This window comes from Marmota marmota, unplaced genomic scaffold (assembly GCF_001458135.2).
Source record: "Marmota marmota marmota unplaced genomic scaffold, marMar, whole genome shotgun sequence".
Lineage (NCBI taxonomy): Eukaryota > Metazoa > Chordata > Mammalia > Rodentia > Sciuridae > Marmota > Marmota marmota.
The window spans coordinates 2,959,904-2,969,790 of NW_025999982.1; the positions used below are offsets into that span (position 1 = coordinate 2,959,904).

General features: G+C 51.5%; 1 long non-coding RNA gene across 1 annotated transcript in view; it reads left to right on the forward strand.

The window, feature by feature from the left end:
* Positions 1-9,529, forward strand: part of LOC125617421 — a 21,951-nt gene extending 12,422 nt beyond the window's left edge. Inside the window, exon 4 of the long non-coding RNA XR_007348405.1 lies at positions 9,492-9,529. This is a non-coding gene — a long non-coding RNA (uncharacterized LOC125617421). The remainder of the gene's footprint in view (positions 1-9,491) is intronic.
* Positions 9,530-9,887: the final 358 nt, after the last annotated feature.

Consider the following 9,887-nt stretch of genomic DNA (forward strand, 5'->3'; position numbering starts at 1 on the left):
AAAAAAAAAAAAAAAAAAAAAAAAAAAAGGAGAGAGAGAGAGAGAGAGAGAGAGAGAGAGAGAGAGACCAACACACACTAAGTGACCCATACCCATGAGTCATGCTCTTGGATAACATTTTCTTGTTGGGTGTGGCAGGACCTGTGACTTACTCCAGCCAGTAGAACAGGGGCATGACGGGTGTCGCTCCTGTGGTCAGGTCTTGCAGTCTGGGTTTTGCTGGTTACACACACATGGTGCAGTTCAATGTGTTCCTCAGTTCCCAGTATTTCTGGCACACTGGCCGCTGGCTCCAGGGGATCATCAGACTCAGCTCAGATCCCTTTGGCAGTACATCAGGCAGCGGTATGACCTTCCCTTAGGAGGGACTGAATTTCTGGCTGTTTCTTTTCTGTGTAGCAGCTGTTGATGCCATGTACCAGGCAATTCACTGAAGACATCAAAATGAGGATATCCCCCTGGGCACCGGGGCGCACGCCTGTAATCCCAGTGGCTCGGGAGGCTGAGGCATGAGGATCTCGAGTTCAAAGTCAGCCTCAGAAAAAGCAAGGCGCTAAGCAACTCAGTGAGACCCTATGTCTAAATAAAATAAATAGGGCTGGGGGTGTGGCTCAGTGGTCGAGTGCCCCTGAGTTCAATTCCTGGTCCCCCACATCCCCCAAAGAGATGATATCTAATCTATTGTTTCTTTTTAATTTATTCCTTGTCATACTTCTATAAGGAGCTGCCTTGTCTCATTTATATTTAAACTCAGGCACACGCACACATATAGACATATATATTTAAAGCAGGATAAATTCTTTATCCATTTTTTAAAATTGTACCACTCTTCAAAATTAATAAATTCTTGGCAATTATCTTTTAATAGCATTATGAACCCATAGATTTAAATCTACTTGATTGATTTAAATCCATTGTAATTCTTATCCTTATTAAGCCCCCATGTTCCAGCTGGAGCCTCTTCCCCCTGGCTTCTGGGTCTCTTTGACGTGATCCTGTTAGTCCTCAGGAGCTTTCCTGCTGGCGGGTCCGTCTAGTGGATCCCGCTCACCTTGTATCCTGTACTTTTCTGATCTAGACCTGAAACAAGGCATTTCTCCAGAAGCCAGATCTCTTTCCAGGGGAAATGATATTTCAACACCCAATTCAGGATCTAGGACACTCGCTGATTACTGTTTCTAATCTCTCTCTCTCTCTCTCTCTCTCTCTCTGTAGTTGTAGATGGACAGCATGCCTTTATTTTATTTTATTTCTATTTATTTGGTACTGGGGATTGAACTCAGGGGCACTCAACCACTGAGCCACATCCCAGCCCTATTTTGTATTTTATTTAGAGACAGGGGCTCATTGAGTTGCTTAGAGCCTTGTTTTTGCTGAGGCTGGCTTTGAACTTGCTGTTCTCCTGTCTCAGCCTCCTGAGCCACTAGGAGGCAGTACTAGGAAGATCTTTGTGAGCTCATCTGATATGAGGAACAAAGGGAAGGCCAGAGAGGAGAGACAATAAATCAGAAACTGCCATTCCCATTTGTTTCAGACTCTCTTCCTGTCCTTCATTTCTCTCTTTATTTCTTTTGATACTTGGGATTGGACCCAGGGTGCTTTACCATTGAGCTACATCCCCAGCCCTTTACTTTTATTCTATTTTATTTTTTTAAGCAGGGTCTCGCTGAGTTGCCGAAGGCCTAAGTCGCTGAGGCTGGCCTTGAACTTGGGGTCCTCCTGCCTCAGCCTCCCAGGTCCCTGGGACTACAGGCGTGCCCCACCTCACATGGCTCCATCCTTCATTTCTGTTGTCCCTATTCTACTCCAAATTCTATGCCATGCCCAGCAGTGTCTCCTGAGGGTGGATCCTGGCCCATCGGAGCAGGTGGCCTTGCCGTGCCTGTTTCCAGACCCCCGTGAGCTCCCCAGACCCTCCAGAACCCTTGGCCCTTGGGCTTGGTCACCCAGTTTCGGGAGTCCTTAAATTGGCTCCTGCCTTCTGGTGAATATCTGCTGCCTGTTGAGGTCTCCTGATTTCCTGTCCACCGGATGCTGCCCCGTGGCTTCCCTCTGAGTCCTCCCCCACAGATGCATGGTCTTGTGACTATCAGTAGCTTGTCCTCATCCATCTGGATTTTCCGCCTTGCTGGCTGTTGGTCTCTGGTTGTGTTGTAAACCTTATCTGTGGTTTTGGCGACTCTAAGGTCACTACTGAGCAGGTAGAAGGGCAAGAAAACTTGGCTCCAAGTCCCCCCCCACCCCCATGTGGCCACTCCCTCCCTACACAGGGACAGGTCTCTCGGTAACTTGAGCTTCCTTAAAGCATAGAGGTGGCTTCCCCAGAGAGCATTAAAGCAGGAGCCACTAAGCCTCCTAAGGATCAATGAGGAAGGGTCAGGTGTCACCCCTGAGCCCTTCTGTTGGCCACAGTATCACAAGGTCAGGCCGGATTCTAGGAGAAACAGACACCAGCCCCTGGTGGGGGAGTGACAGGTACAGACAGGAGGGGGCATGGCTGGTGCCACCTCCAGAGATTCCAGCTCAGGCTGGTCCCTCTCAGTGCCCGTGCAGGCCCCATCCCCATGTGGGCTGAGGGCTGCACCGTTACGGTCACTCAGGGGTGGGTAGGGGACACAAAAGAATCTTGGGGTTCCGCCTCGGCCCAAATGTGCAGTGTCCTCCTGGGGCTCCGGGTTGTGTGGTCCAGCACCGTGGGAAAGAATTGGCTCCCGTCTCCACTCCCCGCCCCATCTCTTCCCGTCCCTCCCGGGCCCTCGGAGGGTTGGCAGGACACACGGCCCTGCCAGGGGTAAGTCGAGCCGGGAGCTCTGCCAGGGAGGGCCAGATGGAGCAGGAAGAAGGCCCAAACATGAATAACGCTCCTGGGGGTGCCTTGCTCTGCAGGCTCCTGGTGGCCCCCTCACCTCGGCTGGAAGCCGTCATCTGCTCCCTGCATCCTGCAGGGCCTGGACAGCTGAAGGGGAAGGCAGATCAGGTGTCGGGGTCACTCCTAAAGCCATTCTTTGATTCCCAGAGACTTCCAGCCACTGCTGGCTCCGCTGGGGCCGTGACATTCTGATGGAGTAAAGGGCAGGACATTGTCCTCTTGGATGCCTCTGCTTTGTTTGGGGGCTGCTGGGAGCTGCAGCCAGGCTGCGGCCATATGGCAGTCCCCCTTCCCCAGCCCTAGACTGCAAACTGGAGGGCCGGCCCTGGGCCCGCTCCAGCTGTCTTCTGTGCCCGGCTTTCTCCCTTCAAGGTGAAGAGTGGATTTTCTGCCTCCAGACAGATTCCACAAGCTGTGCCTTTCGTTCTGGGGAAGGAGGAACAGAGCTCTGAGTTCTGCCTGCCGCTCTGCATCCTCCGCGAGCCCCCAGAGGCTCCGAGGATTCGAAGATGAGTGACAAAGGGGGGCTGGGACCACAGCTCCGACGGTGGAGGGTGACAAAGAGCTGCAGGCTTGGGATGTTGGAGTTACTGTCATCTCAGGGTCTCTTCCTGCCTTACTTGATGTCAAGGAATTTGTTTGAACTTGCAAACATCTTACAGCTTTGATTCTCTAAGTGTAGCTGAGCTCCCACGTGGGAGTGCCCTGAGGAGCTTTTAAAAGTGACAGGTTCCTGGGTGTCACCAGCCCTGCTGTATCACAAGCTGTGAAGAAGAGGCACGGGAAGCTGCATATTAAAAGAGGGTTCTGGCGACTCTGAGGCCCAAGAAGGCTTCTTGTCTCAGGTGGTTCAGAAATCAGGTTCTGAAACCAAACTGGACAAAATGGCCGGCAATCAGAACCATCTAGAAAGCAACTTGTTCCCCCCCCCACCACCCCACCCTGGGCTTCATTGTTCTCATCTGCAAAATGGGAAAGATAACACCATCTCTCAGAGATAGGAGTGTTCCAGGGATAAAAATTCAAGAATCGGGGAGCACCTCATTCATGTTCATGTGATCATTGTGAGAATCAAATGCTTGGCTGTGCTCAGAGCAGGGAAGAGACCCAGAGAGGGAGAGGCCCTGCCAACGCTCACTCAACCTGGTCACATGTGAGACTCACCTGCTATGTGTGCTGTCCTGGGTCTGTTTTCTGGAGAGGGACGAGAGCCTGAGCACACTCGCCTTTCCCTAGGATGTCTCCAACGTCTCCCTGCAGCATCCACCTCGCGGGCAGACAGAGCAGAGGCTGGGGGTGGAAGGTGCACTTGGTGTCTGGGCTGGGAGCTGTCAGCTCCTATTACCAACCCGGTGCTTTGATCCCCTGATCTCTCTGGCTTCTGGGGAGGGTGTCATCTGTGAAGGTGGTACTGGCACAGAGGCAGATGGACCAGAGCCTTCTGTGAGGGTCCCCGGCCCTGTGACTGGAAGAGCCAGGGCAACCTACAGGCCATTTAGGATAAGAGAGAACAATAATGGATAAAATGGCTGCCTACTTACTGCCAGCCAGCTCTGTGATGGTTACAGCACCATTTTACAGAAAAAAAACCCTGAGACACAAAGAGTGTAACTCATGCACCCCAAGCCATACGGCAGATAACGTAGAAATAGCCAGAGCCATGGGTTTGGGTTCCAACGTTGGTCAGCAAGGCAACAGGGTCTATTAGAATAGTCCAAATCCAAATCCCGGCTTTGTTACTATCTGTGTGGACTTGGGCAAGTCACTTAGCTTCCCAAGTCTTAGTTTCTCACTCTGTTAGATGGAAATAGTAACCTTGAGTTGGAGTCTAGTAGTGTGTATTAGTTTCCTACTGCTGCTGTAACAACAATAGCATGTTCAGCAGCTTAACATCGTGCATTTGTTCTCTCCCAGTTCTGGAGGATGGAAGTCTGAGATAAGTTAGGGTTAAAATCAAGTTGCTAGCAGGGCTGGGTCGTGATTAAATCAGGCCTCTCCAGATAATTTAGGATAATCTCTCAAAATCCATAACTTATCACATCTGGAATTATTATTTTTTTTAATACCGGGGACTGAACTCAGGGCCACTTAACCACTGAGCCACATCTCCAGCCCCTTTTTATATTTTATTTAGAGGCAGGGTCTCGACAAGTTGCTTAGGGCCACACTAAGTTGGTGAGGCTGGCTTTGAACATGCAATCCTCTTGCCTCAGCCTCCAAGGCCACTTGGATCATAGGTGTGCATCACGGTGCCCATCTAAGATCTGTTTTTATAATATAAGATATATCGCCATCTATCCTTGCTGGCAACCTAATGCTGGGCTCACAAAATCTGATTATTCCAATAACTGAAGAAAACAACAAAGAAAGCATGCAGCCACACAGAATTACCTTTTCAATAATCCAGAGACGGCTCTGTGACCTTAAGGGTGCTTGGAAAGACAGAGCCCCTATTCTTTTTTTTTTTTTTTTTTAATTTTTAATATTTATTTTTTTAGTTTTCGGCGGACACAACATCTTTGTTTGTATGTGGTGCTGAGGATCGAACCTGGGCCGCATGCATGCCAGGCGAGCGCGCTACCGCTTGAGCCACATCCCCAGCCCCCACTATTCTTATATAGGGGACACACAGGGAGTTTCCATGTAACATTCTACCCCCAAAAGGGCAAAGGGGTAGGATTACAAAGGAACAGGCGAGTGTAGCTCAACCCCTCTGGGTGCTGCCTACTCCTAGGGCCACACCTCATTATCCGAGTGGGGAAAAGCCCAACTGCAGTGACCATTCAGATCCCCCTGGTGCACTAGGACTTACAGGTGCGTGCGTTTGGAGTGGCTCCCCACAGACATACACAGCTTCTGGAGACTGAGGCCTGGACATCCCTGGAGACTCACCAATTGGCCTACTACCCAGGAACTAGCAGAAGGCAGCGCGGTCATTGTTATGTTCTGGCCTCAGGTGGTGAGCGGCTGGCGTGATCAGTGTCCTGATCTGTAAAGAGGGGTGATGACAGGGCTGTCCCATGAAGGGGCTGTGTTCAGATGTGGAAATGCCCAGTCGGTATTTGCTGTGTGAGTTTGGGTGACGATGCAGGGAGGCCCGTGTCCCAGCATGAGGGACGAGAGGGAGCCAGGCAGGGTGAGGGGCCCCACTTCTGGAGTGGGCGCAGGGCTCTGGGTGCTGCAGGCCAAGTCTTCCCCTGAGTGTAGGATGGTGGCCTGGTGGGACATGCCGCCCTCGGCCTCTCGGGATGTGACGTGGCTGGGGACTCAGCCCCCGCACATCTCTGGTCTGGCTCAGTTTTGCTTCAGCCTTAGATGAATCTCCAACATACTTTGTGCCCACAACAAACCCTACTGTCAACATGGGGTCATAAAGGGCATCCAGAGAGAACATTCGGCAGGTCACCTCACTGGAGTCCTGCCCTCCATCTCACCGCCCCACTCAGAGGTCCTCGGGGGAGTGATGCGGCCTGCATCCGTGACCCCCCATCACCGAGGAGAGGGGCTGCAGATCGGAGGCCGCAGGTCCACCCAGGAAGCCCCCTGCTCTGTCCACCTGCCAGCGGCTGCCCTCCCTGAGCTCAGGTATCGGCCAGGCCCGGCAGCAGGGCTCAGGGGCTTGGGTTGGGGATGTGTTGTAATGTGAGGGTGGGACAGGGGCTCTGCCTGTCCTGAGCAGTTCTGCAGTCAGGCGGTGGCCTGCCTTCCTTGCTTTGCATTCAGGCCTGTGGGAAGGGGCAGTGTGTGTGCAGAGGGGGCCTGGGGCCCTCCGTCCTGCCTCAGGTGGGGGCCATGTAGGAAAGAGAGGGCCGAGGGGGACAGAGGCCTGCCTGCACTTAGGGCCACCGCAGATTCTGTGCCTGAGGAGCCAGAGAGGAGCCATGACAACCAGGAGAGTCTCTTTTCTGCAAGAAGCACCGGTGTCCTCTTTCCAGCAAGGATCCTGATGTTCTGGGGAAGAGCACTGGTGACCAGGCATGGTCCCCACCACTGTTGGCGGAGCACCCACTGTGCCACCTTAGTCAGACTTTTCTGACACCAGCAAAGAGACCCCGTCAAGAAATTCTGATTCTTTCAAATTTTAGATCATCTTTATGTTGTATCACTGATGCCGCGGGGACATTCACTGGCCTCCTCTAAAAAGGTGTGGGAATGTACATGCCTGTAATTCTAGTGACTTGGGAGGCTGATTCAGGAGGATGGAAAGTCTGAGGCCAGCCTCAGTAACTTAGCGAGACCTTAACTGAAAATGAAAAATTAAAAAAAAAAAAAACAAAACAGAAAATGTAACTCAGTGGGAAAGTGCCCCTGGCTTCAAGTTCCAATTTAAAAACATTTTATTTTTTAGTTTTCGGTGGACACAACATCTTTATTTTATTTTTATGTGGTGCTGAGGATCAAACCCAGCGCCCTACACATGCCAGGTGAGTGTGCTACCGCTTGAGCCACATCCCCAGCCCAATATAAACATTTTTTTTTTTTTTTAATGTGAGCATCAAAGTAACATTTTGTGTGGTGACAGGACAAAACCAAGCGTGCGAAAGCCCTGGGGACCCTGAAAAACCAGTACGCAGACTTCCCTTCCCCCAATTATTAATTTTGAGGATGACATTACAAATGTGAACTCAGCCCAGGGCCACAGCCCAAATAGAAAGGATGGTCACTAGCGAGCCACACTGCTCTCCTGTTCAAGACACAGAGTCTTGGCCATAGGTGTTCTGCTGGTATTTAAGGTACAGTGCCACTAGGTGGCAATGGTGTCCAGGCCATTGAGGCCTGGCCCTGAGAGGATACCCTAAGGACATTCTCAAATGTCCTTCCTTCTTATGCCTTGAGAGAGGTCTCTCTAAAGGACCCTCTTACCTCCATTTCCTCATCTGTAGAATGGGTTTAAGAGTACCGAATGCGATCATGTATGTCAAATCCTCCTGTGCATAGTAAGACCCTCCGCCCACGTTGGCTCCTTTCCTTCTGTGGGGTTAAGAGCATGTCCCTTGGAACCAGCCTGCCTGGCCTTGAATCCCGTTCCACTGCTTACCAGCTGTGTGACCTTGGGCAAGTCACCTAACCTCTCTGGCTTCAGTCTCCCTGTCTGTAACAGGGGGTTAGTAATCATGCTTATCCCCATAATTTACATGCAGAAAGCTTAGAAAGTGCCTCGTCCAGGGAAAGGGCTCTGTGTCTGCAAGTCTGTATGTCCTGGGGTGAACCCTCTCTTGAGTGTAGGCTAGGTCTGGGTCCTAAATCTGGGCACCTCCTAAGATTGAGGGTTCTGTCAAGGTGGTGTTTCTCCAGGGCATTTTAAACTCCCAGACATGAGTCAGAGGCAGAGAAAGCCACAATTCCAAGGCTCCTGACACCCTGGTCTCCGGATTCAGGGCACAGCTGGCAACAGCCTGTGTCCACCAGGCAGGTGACAGAGCCTAATTTGCAAGTGCGAAGCCAGCTGGTGGGTGGATAAGGCGAGGGCAGAGGACCTGTAAGGCTGTTTTTAAGTATTTTTATCAGTCAGGTGTGTCCTGCTCCCCTCTGTGCGTGCTGCCGAAAGCCAGCTCAGAAAATAAAACCCTGCGATGGGCATCAGGGCCAATCGCTCTCCTGCTCGGTCTTGCCCAACCTCCATGCAGGTTTGTGGGGAAGGCAGAAGAATCGGGTGACGACAGCACCTGACCAGAAGTCAGAAGATCTGTTTATAGCCCCAGCTCTGTCACTGGCGTGCTGTGTGACCTTGAATGAGTCACTTTCCCTCTCTGGGCTCCCAGAGTCCTGTTCTGCCAAAATTGGGACATGATCCCTGCCCTTCCTTTCCAACTGGAGGTGTGTTATAATAGAGAAATTCCTCAAAACCTTCCCTCCTCATTGAAACCTCCATGTGGGATGGAACAAAGAGAATCCAGATCCTCCCCGTCACCCTCCATCTCTCAGACATGCAATATTAATTACCAATCCATAATTCATTCATTGGTTTATTTATTTCACATGCTTGTTCAGTGCTGGTTTGTCCTTCTGTCTACATGTCCTTTGTGTCTTGTCAGCATCTGAAACTCCTCAGGGAGGCCTGGTGCAGAGTCCAAGGGAAGAGGCTCCTGCCCGTGGGAAGTTGGAGGTCATACTGGGAAGAAGGGACCCATGAGAACCGGGGTTGGTCAGATTTTAACGGGACTGAGAAAGGAGAGGTGTTGGGAGAGAAGAGATGGGAAAAAGTCTTGGAAAAGTGAAAAAGGCCCTGGGAAAGGGAGAGAGCCTTGTTCTCTGGGTAGGGCCTGAACAATAAAGGAGAGAGAGGGCAACCTGGGTGCTGGGAAATTCATCTCTGATGAACGTAAGTTTTGCAATCAAAAAGGGTCGAAGGAAGCTAGTTTTATTTTAGGAAGCGTGCAAGTTCTGTGTCAATTCCTAAAATAACACTTTATTTTGGATTACACGGGGCAGGTGTGTGTGTGTGTGTTCCCCTCTCATGTTTTCCAGGCTTGTGGTGGCCAAGGTCTGAATTCCATCCTGGGCAGACCTTGCCTGGTAACGGAGCTCGCCCATCTTGCTCTCTTCTCCCCAGACTGAGCATGCTTCATCACCTCCTGTAGCCTCAGACGACAGCGTGTCCAGAAGTGCTCCAGGACCCCAGCTCCAGTCACCTGCTAAATGTCCCCTGACTTTGCCGGCATTTCCTAGTAACCTTCCCTGCCTCCTGAGTCATGGGGCTCATCAGAATCTCAGCTGTCAATCAGCACCTCTCCAAACACTGCCTCCTCCAGGAAGCCTCCCAGTTGGCCTCCTGCATGCCTGATCCTGTCCACAGCTCCTGGGCCTGCTTTGGAGCCTCCAGCCTCTCTCTCTGCTCTAGGCATTACTACCCTCCTCCTCTGAATGCCCCCTTCCTGCTCTTGCCACTCTCCACCAAACGTCTGGCTGCCAAGGGGCACGGAGTGTCCTCCATCAGCAAGTGTCAATGCTCTGGATTCACTGACTTCTAAAACCCACCCATCCTGGCTCATCCCACCTCCGTCAAAGCCCTCAATGC